The sequence below is a fragment of the Manis pentadactyla genome, chromosome 7, assembly GCF_030020395.1.
Source record: "Manis pentadactyla isolate mManPen7 chromosome 7, mManPen7.hap1, whole genome shotgun sequence".
Lineage (NCBI taxonomy): Eukaryota > Metazoa > Chordata > Mammalia > Pholidota > Manidae > Manis > Manis pentadactyla.
In genome coordinates this window covers 8,245,679-8,259,982 of record NC_080025.1, presented here as the reverse complement: position 1 = coordinate 8,259,982, position 14,304 = coordinate 8,245,679, and the positions used below count along the sequence as shown (strand labels likewise).

At 39.4% G+C, this 14,304-nt stretch overlaps 1 protein-coding gene across 8 annotated transcripts in view; it reads right to left on the bottom strand.

Moving 5' to 3' along the window:
• Nucleotides 1-14,304, bottom strand: part of TENM3 (teneurin transmembrane protein 3) — a 1,816,466-nt gene that overhangs the window by 838,799 nt on the left and 963,363 nt on the right. The window lies entirely within an intron of this gene.

Sequence of the window (14,304 nt, the reverse complement as noted above, 5' to 3'; positions counted from 1 at the left end):
TTTAACAATGGAGAGAGTGTTGGTATTGATTTTTTAATGTGTTTCCTAAAATAGAAATTTGGTAGAAGATATTGTAGGTTAAAAAAATATTGCTTCTTTAAGAGTGGAATTGCAGGGACTGAGGAATATATTTTTTTCCCCCAAAGTACTAAAAACAAGGAGAAACAGAGCCTCATGTCAGTAAATGTAATCTCTCTGTGAGACCAGAGCTAGGTGCTGGTTTCAGTCATCTTTTCTAATGACACTGGATGAAAGAACTCTGGCTGCCAAATATTTACAAGCCTGCTCTTAGCTCAAAGCCAGGCACACAAAAATTGTAGTGACTCTTTTATTTATTAATCTATTTTGTTCTGTAAAGTGCAATTATCCACTAAACGTATCACCTTAACACAGCTTAAAAAGCTCATTAGTAGAGGCTCTTTGGATCTCAAATATCTTGGTCATTCTATGCTGCTCTGCTAAAAGTTCCCAGGCTGAAGAAATGGAAATCTTTCCAAAAAATTCATAAATGACTCTGATCTGCATTCCCTCTTTACATTACCAGGAGACTGTTGGATTTTACAATTAAATGCATTTAACAAGTTAACTACATTAGTGGTTAGAGATCCTTGTTAAGCTAGGAAGGCTCCATCCCCCTTCCCTCAACGATGTAAAACATCTTTAAAATGTCCCCACACTGCTGGCCTTCTGTTCTTTATCCAACATATGCCCCCAAAGGAGCTCACTGGGAGGTAAATGAATGCAACAGATTCTCACTAGGCATTTTTATTCAAGTCCATCTATTGTCATATTCTGGAAAACATTTGAGAAGTAAGCTGGGGAATAGTAGTAAAAACAGTAGCAAGCTGTCAGTGGTGCAGTCTGTCATTGTCCCACAGACAAAAGGCAGACTACCACAATAAACAGCATTTATTCCTTTCATATTGGTGGCTTAGGGCTGGAGAAGGGGAGGTATCACTGGTCGTAATTGTAGAACACATAAATAATAATAGTCACTTGCAAATCATAGATCAAAGAGAATAGAGGGGGCTGGCAGTGATGAAGAGAAGAAAATAGATGCTTCTAGCACAAGCTAATTTACTACCCTGTTAAAAAATATGTTCTCCTTCCTAACAGTAAAAGTGGAATGATTTTGTTTGCCTCTTTAGCTGCAGGTAAGGAAGATGAAACTTGTAAATCATAGGTCTTATGAATTATTTTAGGCACACAGTATGTGTAGATGATTTGCTATTCAAGAGATGTTTTATACATGCAGTCATTACTTTTACTAACTAGATGGAAGCAGTAAGCCTCTTGCTTACTGTAACATTATTGGCTGAGTGCACGTGCTTGTTAAACCCTATTGTAATGCACACATGAGGTCTTTCAGATTATCTTAGAAAAATTAATCTTAGGATCTGAGAATTCCTAGTCGATACTACATTTGGGCAATCTGACCTCATGAGAGGGAGACACCTCACATCTGAAAGACTGCAGATTTGAATTGCACCTTCTTAATTGGATGCCCTCCCCCTCACTACCCCCAACACCAAAACATGGAACATAGGACAGAGGGCAATGCCTGTGTATAACAGAGAGAATGTGGGCAACCTTCTCATTCCCCTCAACCCATGGAAACTCAATGGGAGAATTCCCGTAGGATGACTGGGGCGGAGACACTCTCCCCATGTTATTACAATGTGGAAAGGTTTCTCATTTACTGCTGGTGAAAAGTCTCTATTGTGGCTTCTAATAAAAACCTGTGAAACCACACGGGTGTAAAGTAATTTTTTTTCCAACTTTTCAAGAAACTGGTGGCAATGCTAAGTTCACTGTTTCAGCTTTGGGTGTGAAGTGTTTCACCCTATTTGTGATGGCAGGTTTGCGTCTGTGCTGTAACCTATTCTTACAGCAACATAATTGGAGCGCGATTTCGCATGTGGACAGGCTTTCTCCTGATGGATCGCCCACAATGGCTCCAAACAAAAGACAAGATAAATGCCACACGCTCTACCTGTTAGCATAGGAGTATCAGCACGCCAGGTAGGCTCTGTGAGGCCCGCCAGCGCTTTCCCCAGGAAGGTGGGCCCTGCTACCAAAGGGAAGGTGGCGATACCAGAGCACAGGAAGAGTGACAGCCCTCACCGGAACAGCAAATGCCCCAGACAGGGACAGTAACCTGAAGTTTACTGTGAAAATGCCTCGGCCACGAGCATTTGAATCATCAGGTTGCAAACTGTGCAAGCTGCTGTCCCCAACATTTGCTTTCATACGGCAGTTTTGACAGTTGCATTGTTCACAGCAAACTGCCCTTGTAGTTCGTTCTGCTTCAGTGCCACTTGACTGTCACAGCCTGTCATGAGGTAAGAAAGCTCTAAACCTCACCCCGTCCAACAGGGTTTAGTCCTTCCTATTACACGGCCACCTTGAAGCACACGGCATGCGATTCTACCCTTCCAACAGCACTTCTGTCCTTTGTTTTAAAAAATAAAATAAACATAGAGAGATCAGCTGTATCATTTTGATGAAAAAATGCCAGAGACATGTATTTACTAAAGGAAGAATGCTGAAATTGATCAACTATGACTCTAACCCATGATACCGCGGTGCCTTCCCCACCCTTCCAAGCAGCAGTGGCTTCTCTCCACCCTTACGCCACTGGCCGAAAGTGGGCCCACTTCTTTTGTTTCACCAGGAGAACCAAGCAGAGAACTGGTTGGTTTTCTGCTGGAGCAAGCCTATGGGAAAACAGTGCGCACCTCTCCCTGAAGCTACCCTAGGTCTGGGATATTCTCATCCATTTACTTGCTTTTCCTGATCTGTGAATTAAGAGAACCCCCCCCCCCCATCTCTTGCCTGAGGAGGGGTGTTTAGGTATTCAGTCTGTCATCAGATATTTCTCTGGAAAGGTCTCTCCACTGGCCGCTGAGGATGTGACAGACGTCAGACATTAAAATCGGTCTGCTTTTGCTGAGAATGGAGACCACAATTGGGACAGTATTCCTCCCCTGAAAAGCAGAGAAATCCAGGCATTCTTGTCCACACTGCTAGTGCTGAACTCATCAAGACCCAGCACACCTTGCCCGATGCTCTACCCTCATGGAGGTCAGTGTGTCTGCACAACAGTGCCCGAGGAAGAGGTAGGCAGGCAGCAACGTGATGAAGGGTACCCAGACAGAATCTCATGCATTGATGTCACTTGGCCACATGCTAGTATCTCTTTTGGAATACCTGTATGGTTTAAAAGTCGCTTGATTTTGTCCAAATCCACTGATTTAAGATAACAACTGTAAATAATTGGTCCTATTTCTCAGGGGTCACTTTGACCTTTTCTGTTTAGATTCAAACCACCTTGCACAGCTCAGATTTTTTAATCGGGCCCCTCACACTTCTTACTATTCAAACTTGATTGATTTGTGATTAGACCAATCTGAGTTATTTTCCTGTAATCATGTTCTACTGAGAAAATTATTTCTTCATTTATGTTTTATTGAGTGAAAAAAGGAAGATGATAAGGGAAGCACCTTCAAGAAACTAATGCTTTCAAAAGTTTTAGAAGATTACAATTAAAAAAAAATCAATGAACTGAATCTTGGGTAGGTAACTGATCTTCGAAGAACTAGGTATAAGATCAGAAGGAATATTTTTTTGCCTTTTAATTAACATCAGAATAAAAAGCAATAAAAAAACTGGTGTCTGAGATGTGCGGAAAGAAAGGCCATCGTTGCCCTAAGTGGCTGGCACCTTGGCAATATAATTGTCCAAACAACTGCCACTGAGCTGAACCTGGAATGTGAGGCTTGGGAAACTGGGAAGCATTCACCAGCAGGTAAGAGATCCACTGGCTGGCACTTGACAGCTGACTTTCTGAAATCTAACAAAACGTACGACCTTGTTAATGCCTTTGGAAAAGTAGCAAAATTCAAGGGTTTATAACCCCTTGGCCCATACCAGTAACATCTTGTTTTTCTGGAGGTTGTAAGGTAGATTAATTAAGGTTCTAGGCTAACAATGGAATAGAAATGTCAGACACGGAGAGCTATGAGACAATGAAATGATCCAATCCCGAGATAAAAATCACATAGTCACATTTGCCTGCCATCCACAGCCCTCCCGAACACAGTTCTGCCTACCTTTCGAGTTCCACACTAACCACCTCCCAACTGCAACCCTCATGTTCTGCCCAGATTGTCTCAGGAATTATTTATTAAGCATGTTTGATAAATTCCCATGGCTAGTCCTTTGCTAATGCCACTTCCTATTGGAATGCCCTTCTCTTCTTCCTACTTGAAATGTTATCCATATTTTGAAGGCAGATTTTACAGTCTTTTCTATCCAAGAAACATATTCTCATTTCTCCACCCAAATATGCTCTCTCTCTATTGAACTTCTAAAGTACGGTTTGCTATTTGTACTTTTCTCACAAAAACAGATTCCTTTGCATTGATCTTTTCTCTATTGTATCATAAGCAACTTGAGAAAGCAAGATTGTGTGATTTTTACAGGCAAATCACCTGGCATATATAACAGTACTGGTCAGTAGTAGGCATTTGATAAATGATAAATCGTTGTCATCTCTATTTTGTTAAAATTCGCACAGAGAACTTTGACTTTGCTTTTGTCAGATATGCTGTTTTGATTGTTGGTCTGGTCACTAGGTTGTCTGGTCACTTTATTGCTTAAAGGTGAGCTTAAATATCCACCAGCATAGCTTGATCTACAAAAGGTATTTTACAAGGAACATACTTCTCAGTTTTATCTGGTTGCTTCCTTTGCCTACATCATTTCATTATGTACAAGAATTGAGCCTCATTTAAACCCCCAAATCCTGTTGACAGAAGAGCTTTCTCCAGTGCTGCCTGCTGGCTGAGAAATCCTAGTCCATCATTTTGATGAGCACATACTTAGTATACGCCTCCTTTGTACCTAGTACCGTGTGTTGGTGTGACGTGCAGGGAAGTCTCTAAGCTGTTCTGCCATCTGCATATTCAAAGTCAAAAGCAAACAAAACAACATGCAAATAGTAACCAGTGCCCCAAATATTTCTTTAGGACCTAAAACTGTAATATGCCATTAATATGACCCCGAGTATCATTTCAGAGGAGTCTCTTTGCTGTCGATTGCAAAGGAAGTCAGTTGGAGTAACCAGCGAGCAGTTTGCATGTGAGAAAAATGGCTCAGGCCCAAGCACCAACCTGTACAAATATTTTTATACATTGATCTCAGGATAAATCCATCTTTTTTTCATTTTTTGTAAAACAACTGTGGGTATTATCCAAAAATAGCTGACTGTTAACTAGACAACTAGCCAGATCTATAATGCTCCATGCGGACTACGGCTGCTGTGTCTCCATCTGTCCATCCTGCTGCCTGCCTGTTTTGAATTATGGAAGCTGGGAGGAGAATCCAAAGATAAGGATTCAATGGCATAGGTTGCCTCTGCTTTCGCTTTCATGGGGGAGAGATTTTTCTCTTTTATGCTTTGACAGTGGCTGATTATATAGGATTCCGACCAACCTCCTCAGTTTGAAAGTATTTCTGTGTGAGGAACACCTGACCCAGGGGTCACCAAGTACCAGGTGCAGATCTGATTAACTTCAGGTGTCCTTGTGCTAATTGTACACAAGCGTTTCAGCTCTTTCCTGCCCTTTGTGCCTTACTTTTTTACACTTCAAAACTTGGGGATTCTTATTTCCTTTAAACAGACAGTAGAACACTTATTCAGCGGAGAAATGCGATTGCACAGGAATCATGATCATGTACTTCTGCATTAGATGGTAGCTTTCAGCAAAGAACTCAGAGTCTCTATCATGTGAGTGGCAGCAGGTAAAAGTTTCAAACTCTTTCAAGCAGATGGAATAAGTCTTGTCAGTTATTAAATTGCCGCCGAGATATTTTTAGTTTCTTATTTTTTTAGTACTCTTTTTTTTTCTTGGTTATATTATATGCTCTGATTTTAAAAGATACGATTTTTTTTAATTCTGAAAGCAAAAATAGACATTTTTCGCAACTGTTGACTTTTTTTTCATAATTTTACTCTCTGTTCTGTGCTGTCTATGCATAGTTTGAGAAAATATAACTGGAGTGTGTTGTTAATAATTCTCACTCCAAAAAATAAAATGATACCATTGTATTATAGTAGGTATTCCTTCCTCTGTTTTGGCTTTGTTTGATATCCACATTCTCCTTTAAATCCAAATGTGGTAAGAAGCAATCTCAACCACAGAAATGACAAATGACCTTGTCAGAAAGGAGGACTCATGTCCTTTCCACTGCAGTGGAGGGAACTCTAGTTGGGTACAGCCTGACACCGTGAATATAAAAACAACCACCTATTCAGGAGAGAAGTTAGGAATATAAGACTAGGCAGCTACTTTTAAATCAAACACTTTAAAAACAGTAACTCTGATGAAGAAAATTGAAACATAAAGCTAGAAAGTGAAGTTAGGCAGTGAGACAGGAATCAAGTTGATGGCTGACGAATGCCCTGCCCGTCTACCTCATGGAATGGGTGGGTTCAGGCACATGCAACAACGCTTAGTTGAACCCCATGTCTTCATTCCTATCTGCCCTTAGTTCCAGGTTGGTAAACTTTTTTCCCAAAAAGATCAAGACAGAAGTACTTAATCACAACTCCCAACTCCACTCCAACACATAACCAACAAGCGGCACCAAGTTGACCTCACAGACAGAAACCAAACATGGGCGAACAAAAGGGATGCCCCTGCTCTGTGGCTACGATTGTGGGGCCCTCTTGTACAGCTGACTGTTGGCTCTTGACGTGATGAGGCCGGTCCTCATGTTGCTTCCAGGCCTACATGTGCTGTTGTGCTTCTGCAAATATGGACTGGGTTCTGAAGCAGGTACCAGCACGCGTGGAGAACGGGCAGCGGGAGAAATTTAAGTCATGGAGTGCTGGCTGTGAAAAGGGCACTTTCATTTTTTTTTCCTTGGAAGACCTTAGTAACAGCAAAATACAATTTAAAAAATTATTCTGACTAATGTCAGGAGAAGACAGTATAGTTCATTGGAAATAACTTCGACTTTCAGAATCATAGTCTTGGGTCAAAAGACCGGACCCATTGTTTACTTACTGAGGGTCTCTATGAACCTCTGTTTGTCAAACTCTAAATTAATGCCAATCCTGTGATTGTAAACACAGATGATAAATGGTGCAGAATTCTTAACATTCAGCTTTTCATGGTACAGGGACTAATAATTTATCCAAATGAACATAAACCTATAGAAAGCAATCCTGCTGGGTGGTGTGACCAGCTGAAACGTAGACCTCATACCTGTTTGAGGGGGTTTGTAGACCAAAACAATGACTAACTGGCAAAATGATTGTTTTCACCAACTATTACATTCTAAATTCCGTAAAATAATTATGTCTCTGTAGAAGTAGATACAGCATAAGACAAACATATAAACGAAGTAGCAGGTTACTCTTTTCTAAAAATGCATAGGTGTTCTTGATTTACCTTGTCACACATTGACCCATGTTGTAAGCTAGTGACATCATGATACATCCGGAGATAATTCTGCGGGTGGCTCTTACATTTCCTAAAATCCACCCATCATGTGGATTGCCCAAAATTGACTCGACAAAGTGTGGAGAAGGACTGAAGGAAAGTTCCTGTTCCCAGAATTTGGAAATCAAATCCTATGGAGATGTACCTCCAGGAAAGGGTCAAGGAGCTACTGAGTAGAAAAGTTGAGCCTGCCTAATTAGTTAGACAGAAACAAGAATAAAGTGCGCCCGCGACAAAAAAAAATTACTTAACTGCTGTGATAGGCTATGAACCTATTACAAATGATGGAGTGGTTGGGCTGTTAAATACTGAACATATATTTTCACTGGCTTTCCCTAGCTTTTTCATCATTTAAGACACCAAAAAACCCAAGGTCCTTCCTTCCTTTCCTAAAGGACTCATAGTCCTGCTCCCTTTTCTTAAGGTTCTTGTACACCTGCCCGTGAAGGAAGTATGTTGTCGAGCCACCTTCCATACCTGGGGACCTGTCACACCAACCACTTTGTCCACAGTTCGTGGCTGAAACTTTCTCTTCTGCTATCCACCAAAACATCGCTTTCTTGTCTTCTTTCCTCTCTGCTTTCTGTATGGGCTAAATCAAATAGATAAACTAAATCTATTAGTTTATCAAATATATAAGGGATTCATATCTGATAACTGGATTGTGTGTCATTGACATGGGAGAGATTTTGTTTACCATGAGGCTATTTGAGACACAAACATTAACCCAGGGAAGTAAATATTAATGGCCCTAGGATAAGACATTTAAGGGATATATTTTAAGGGAGCCCTTTAAAAATATGTTATCGATACATTAAGCTATCTCTGGTTATCACACTTCTAGAGGAGATCAATAAAATGATAATAAAATCCATTAAAGGAGAACCTGAGACAGAATTAATGGTCTCAAGTTGTAATGCATAACTTCCATCTTATGATATTCACAAAAGAAGCTGAACTATACAACACCTCAACCCTCTTAAAAGTATATAGTACTGGCAATAAAAGCACAAACAAATAATAACTTTGAAAAGAAACAGTCTTTTGAAATACGTAGGCAGAATGCTCTACAAATGAAAAGCAAGTAGATTTCCTTTCTTTACAACCATATTCAAACATTTTTCTTTTGAATGGGCAGAAATGAGTTTTCTTTTTTAAAAGAAGGAGTATTTCAAACAACGTGTTTTCTTGTGATAAGAGGTCTGTTTTAATGTCTTTACCAAAGAGGACCTTCATAATGGTCTCTTACTGGGAAAGCGCATTAGGATTACAAATCACATTGATTTTAAAAGGACCCAAAATTTTGTAAAATTGCTCCACCCCTTGCCAAGTTCTTCCAGGAAGATGATTTCCCCACCCCCCTCGGAAGATTTATGTTAGAGTTATTTGTTAGTTAGCACTGCTTTGTATCATTAAAAAAAAAAGGCACCAAAAAGGACCCCTTTTAAAATGTCTCAAAATGTAGCTCTCACCACTTTTCTCCTCATCACGGAGGGAGATGTCAATTAATGTATGCTCTTCCTAGGAATGTCCTCCAAGAAAATATTTTTTAGAGAGTAATCAATTATGAGACCAACTCTACTATATTTTCTTGTTTTATTTTCCCCCCAAATAAAAGCTTTCCTTTAGCCTCTTGATTTTACAGTATTATGATAGGCATCCTCTAACAATGAATTTAATATATTCAAAATACTTTTTGTTTTGCAAAATTATTTGAAAAATATTTTAGAAATATTCTATGATATTCTAGATTTAAATTACAGTGTAATAATTTATGCACAGTGTAGGTAGTGACACCTGGCCCTTGGCCTCTTGTCTAACAATACACGACACAAGAATTATTACTCCATAATTCACACCCTGTCATGCCTTATTGCTTAATTAAAGCACAACCTTCCTCTACATGACAAGCAATTGGACTGTTAACATTATAGATGATTATCCAGGCTAGCATATTTTATTTTTACAAGTTACTCTTTTTACGTACATAGGATGCTCATTGCAGGTATACCTACCTCTAAAAACAGGAAAAACCCATTTCTTTACTTACCTTCTGGCTATTGTACAAACTGCCCATCACAAAAACACGGGCAAAATATTAGATGTTAGGCATTAATTATTTAGATATTGAAATAACAGTCCAATACCTATAAAGGAAATTAGTAAATAATATTGATGCCCTCTGAGGATAAGTTTTTTTTCTCTGTTCTTTTATAATTGATTAATTAAACATTAGGGGTGATGCATATGTGCATGTACTTGTAAAATAAATACAAATAAATAAATGCATAAAGCCCATGGAAGAAAACCTTCAAACTCTACTGAAGAACTTAGAGAATAAGTAAATGCATATGTGCATGAATATGAAGAGTGTGCAGCACATATTGCTTTCCTCATATATTCATTTATTTTTTAATTTAATGATAATTCAATCAACCTTTTTAAAGTCAACCATTGTTTTAACATGACAAAGTCTTATAGGTTAAAATCGATGTATTTAAAAGTTGTTAGGAGAATCCACCAAAAGTAGGGAAGAAATCAATAAGCAGCCTCCAGTACTGTCACATAGTGAAATATACCACAGCGGTGAAATTAAAATAGTTTGGTACTGGAGAAGGCGTGATAAGACAGATTAACCCACGTCTGGAGATAAACACAAATGCAGGCAGAAATTTGGATTAAGACATATGTAACATTTGAAATAAATGGAATAGAACCCACTAGCTAACTCTTTGAAAAAAAAAAAATCTGGACCCTTAACCTAGTTCTTTGCAGCAACATACATTTCAAATGGGTCAAAATTTAAATGTGGGAAGTGGAACTGTACAAATTCTAGAAGGTAAATTGTTTGTAAAGTCGCCAAGATTGTTCTAAGCAGGAAACTAAACTCAGAAGACATACAGATGGAAAAAAATGTGCCAAGAATGCTGTAAATAAAATCAAAAGGCAAATGACAATCTCAGGGAAAGCATATTTACCATGTATGAAAATAATATTTTCTTAATTTTTAAAGAGAATATTCAAGTAGATCAGAAGAAAGATGATTGCCATGATAAAAAAAATAGTAAAAAATCAGGAAAGCTGTACTCTTGAGTGTACCGATGTCAGAATCCTGGTTGTCATACTACATTTCTGCAAGGTGTTATCATTGGGGGAAATTGTATGGAAGGTACACAGGATTTCTGCTTTATTTTTACAACTGCATGTGAATCTACAATTATCTCAAAATAAAAAGTTTAATTTTATACAGGGCAAAAAATTAGGAAATGCAACTGATAGGAGGAGAAAAACTTCAATGCCCAATAAACAGATGAAAAGATAACTGTTTTAACTCACCATGCAAATAAAAAGAAATGAGAAGCAATCTTCCCCATTTATCAACTTGGTAAAAATTTAAAGTCCTTGATAACTGACACGGGTGAGTATGTAAGGAAAGTAGATCTCTCATCACTGTCTATAGAAGTATAAATTTGTGTCATCTTACTAGAAGGCAATCAGACTACATACATCAACAAACTTTACATGTCCATGCCCTTGAACCCAATGATGACAATGTACTTCATGAGTACACCAGCAAAATTTCTCAGATATGAAGATACGTAGAGGTACATTCTTTGAAATAGTGAAAAACTGGAAATAACTGAAAAGTCTATCAATGGGAAAAAGGACTAACTAAATGGATTTTGGCACATTCATGAGGAGGCTGTTAAAAAGAATGAGGCAAATGTTTCTGTCCCAATATACATCCAAATGAAGGCGAAAATGGAATGGGTAAGACAATGGGTATAAATCTCTCACTCTGGTGTGAGTAAAAAAATCAGCCATTCAGTAGGAAAGTAGGTCAAAGACCAGTATGATACTTGGTAAAAGACAGGGAAGTAGATAGGTTGGTGTGAAGAGAAAGGCTTATGTGGGATTCATCTTCCAAACGTCTTGGGCTTTGAGTGGGGACAGTCTTGACCCCTGCTCTGCATGGCAGACCATACCAGGCCCCTCTTCGCAAGGTACTTTTCCTCTGCCCTGGGAGCACAGAGGCTGGACATTGAGCTTAGGGTCCCATAGCCATCAAGACAGGGCATGGCACATCAGAGACCCACTGACCTGGAAGTAGGTCTCTTGACAACTCCCTGCCTTGGCTTTGAGGATGGGAGGCAACCCAGATCCACCCCTGCCCTTTCTTAGCAGTGCCTAAGGAAGCAGAGGGATAGGTGTGTGTAGGTAGGGCAAGATTGGGATGCAGCTAGCTAGCTATAGGGAGTTCATAGCCAAATAAAAAAAATGTTCCTACTGCTCTTCATCACTGCTTACAGACCACGGTTCACTCTCCCTCTTCAAATACCCCATCTTTGAATCGCACATCACTAGGTTATGTCACCCTTTACAGAAACTCCTTGCAAATCTACTCCGAGGTCACTCTCCTGCATTGCTTGGAGATTTTCCACCTAGTTTACTCTCACGCTTTCTAGCATCACTCCTGTCAGAATTGTGCAAGATGTGAAAATCCACGTTGGTCTTTCTAATATTTCAGCCTCTGAGTTCTGAGCTCCAAAGATCTTGCAATATCCTTAACCTTTTAACCTCACACTCAAGGTCACAATGTGACTTTTTTCCCTTATGAATAACTGAAATCTCTCCATCATCTCCATTTTCAGCACCCTGTTCTTTAGCGCCCTCCTCCTCATTCCGGCTCATTCCCTAGAGGGCTGGAGCTCATTCTGCCACTGTGTTTATAATCTTTTGATCCTAATACCGTTCCTCTGCCCCCCACACCCTCACTTAGCTGCTCGCCACTTTAAATTCCACAATCCCGTACTATAATTCCCCCTTCACATGCACCTTCAGCTCATTCACCCCACTTGAATTTCCTAATATCCACTTAGCAAAACTCCAGCCCCTGTTAAACCCGACTTGCTGCCGACTCTGTACCTACAGGCGCACAAATGAACGTGCTGGGCAAAGCCACACAATCACGTGCACTGGGCTTACCTCCATGGCTCTTTGGGCATCCGTATCATGTATTTCCCCACTTTACTCGCTTTCTCCCCGTCACTGGTTCATACACGTTCCTCTCTCTTCAAATGTCCACCGTCCTCAGTCTCAGCCAACAACCTTTAAGCTATCGCATCACAGTGAACTGAAGAGCCTAGGGATCTCGCACAGCTCTCTCCACGCCTCCTCACCTTTCTCCCTTGTGCTCATTTATGTCAGCTTCTCTCTATGTCCCGTTCCCCCCACTTTTTGCCTAAAACCCTCTTACCAGCCTACAGAGGACTCTTCTCTCTTGTATGATTAATTTTCTCCTCTCAACTGAATCATCCTTAACAAATATAAACATACTGTTATTGTTCTTACCTTAAAAAAAAAAACTTTCTCCCTCTTTTTTTCTATAGCTACCATCTAATTATTCATATTCCTAGTCAATGAATAATTCCTTCAGAGGGTGGTGCATACAGATCACTTGCAATTCCTCTCCTCTTGTTTCTCTCGAGCCATCTCCAATTGGACCTTCTCTCCCACCACAGCACCAAGGACCCAACAGTCCCAATCCAATCTGATCTTCATGGTCCTCGATTGAAGCATTTTACAGATGGCTTCCAGGAAACCACCCTTATTTGGTTCCCTTTCTTTTCACTGGCTACTACTGAGGATCCTGACTTCTAAACATGGGGGTGCCTATGTCTAAACCCCCTTTATGCCTCCTTTCTTCTCTACCCACAACCACTCCTTTGTGATCTCACCCAGTCTATGCAGAGAATTCTTGAATTCCTCTCTCTAAACAAGACTTAAATTATATCTTGTTTATCTGGTATTTCCAATCGGTCATCTAATAGACCTTTCAAACTAAACTAGTCTAAAACAGAACCCTACCAACTTTTTCCCACTAGCCCACCCCATCTTAATAAATTACAGCTCCATCCTTATACTTGCCCATATCAAAAACTTTGAAGTTATCTTTGATCTCTCATCTCACATTCAATCCACCAGCAAATTCTGTCAGTACTATCTTCAGAATAGATATCAGAACCACATATTACCACTGTTTTCTCTACCGCCCTGGCCCAAGCCACCACCATCTCTCGCCAGGATTTTTACAACAGTCTCCCTAGTTAGTGCCCCTGCTTCTGCCTTTTCTCAAGACTCATTTAGTCTATTTTCAACTCGACAACCAGGGAAGTCCTTTTAAAACCTACATTGGATCATGTCATCTATCTCCTAACCAGGTACATCATTAGTTTTTGCTATTTCAAATGATAACAAAATGATATTAGCATTGACTTATAAGATATTATAGGACATATGTTGTTTTTTAACTATGTACTTGTATTTTTTTTTAAAAAATGAGAACACATTCTTATTTTAAATAAATCCACAATGTATTTAAAATTATTTTAAAAGCTAGAAATAAGCAATTAACCCAGAGAGCAAACTGTAGTGGAATAATGAATTGCCTAGTTAACTGAAGAGTCCCACATCTAAAGAATTATATGAATTCTAAATGAAGAAATAGCTTAAGGAATCTATCAAACAATTGAAGCAATAAGTATATGGTAAGTTTTCTGTTTTGAAAACCAGAGGGGCACTTACTGAGGCTTTATTGTACTGTATGCAGTATTACAGTAGAGGGTGACCAACACGTCTTTTGCTACACTCATTCATGTGTCAACTAATAGTAGTATGATTATGATGCAGTGTAGCAACTGGAAACTTCGATCTGATGGTCTGTGTTCAGAAACAGCACAGAGTAAGAGCTGATTTAATTAGCTTGAGTGATAGGGTATTATATTCATAGTTC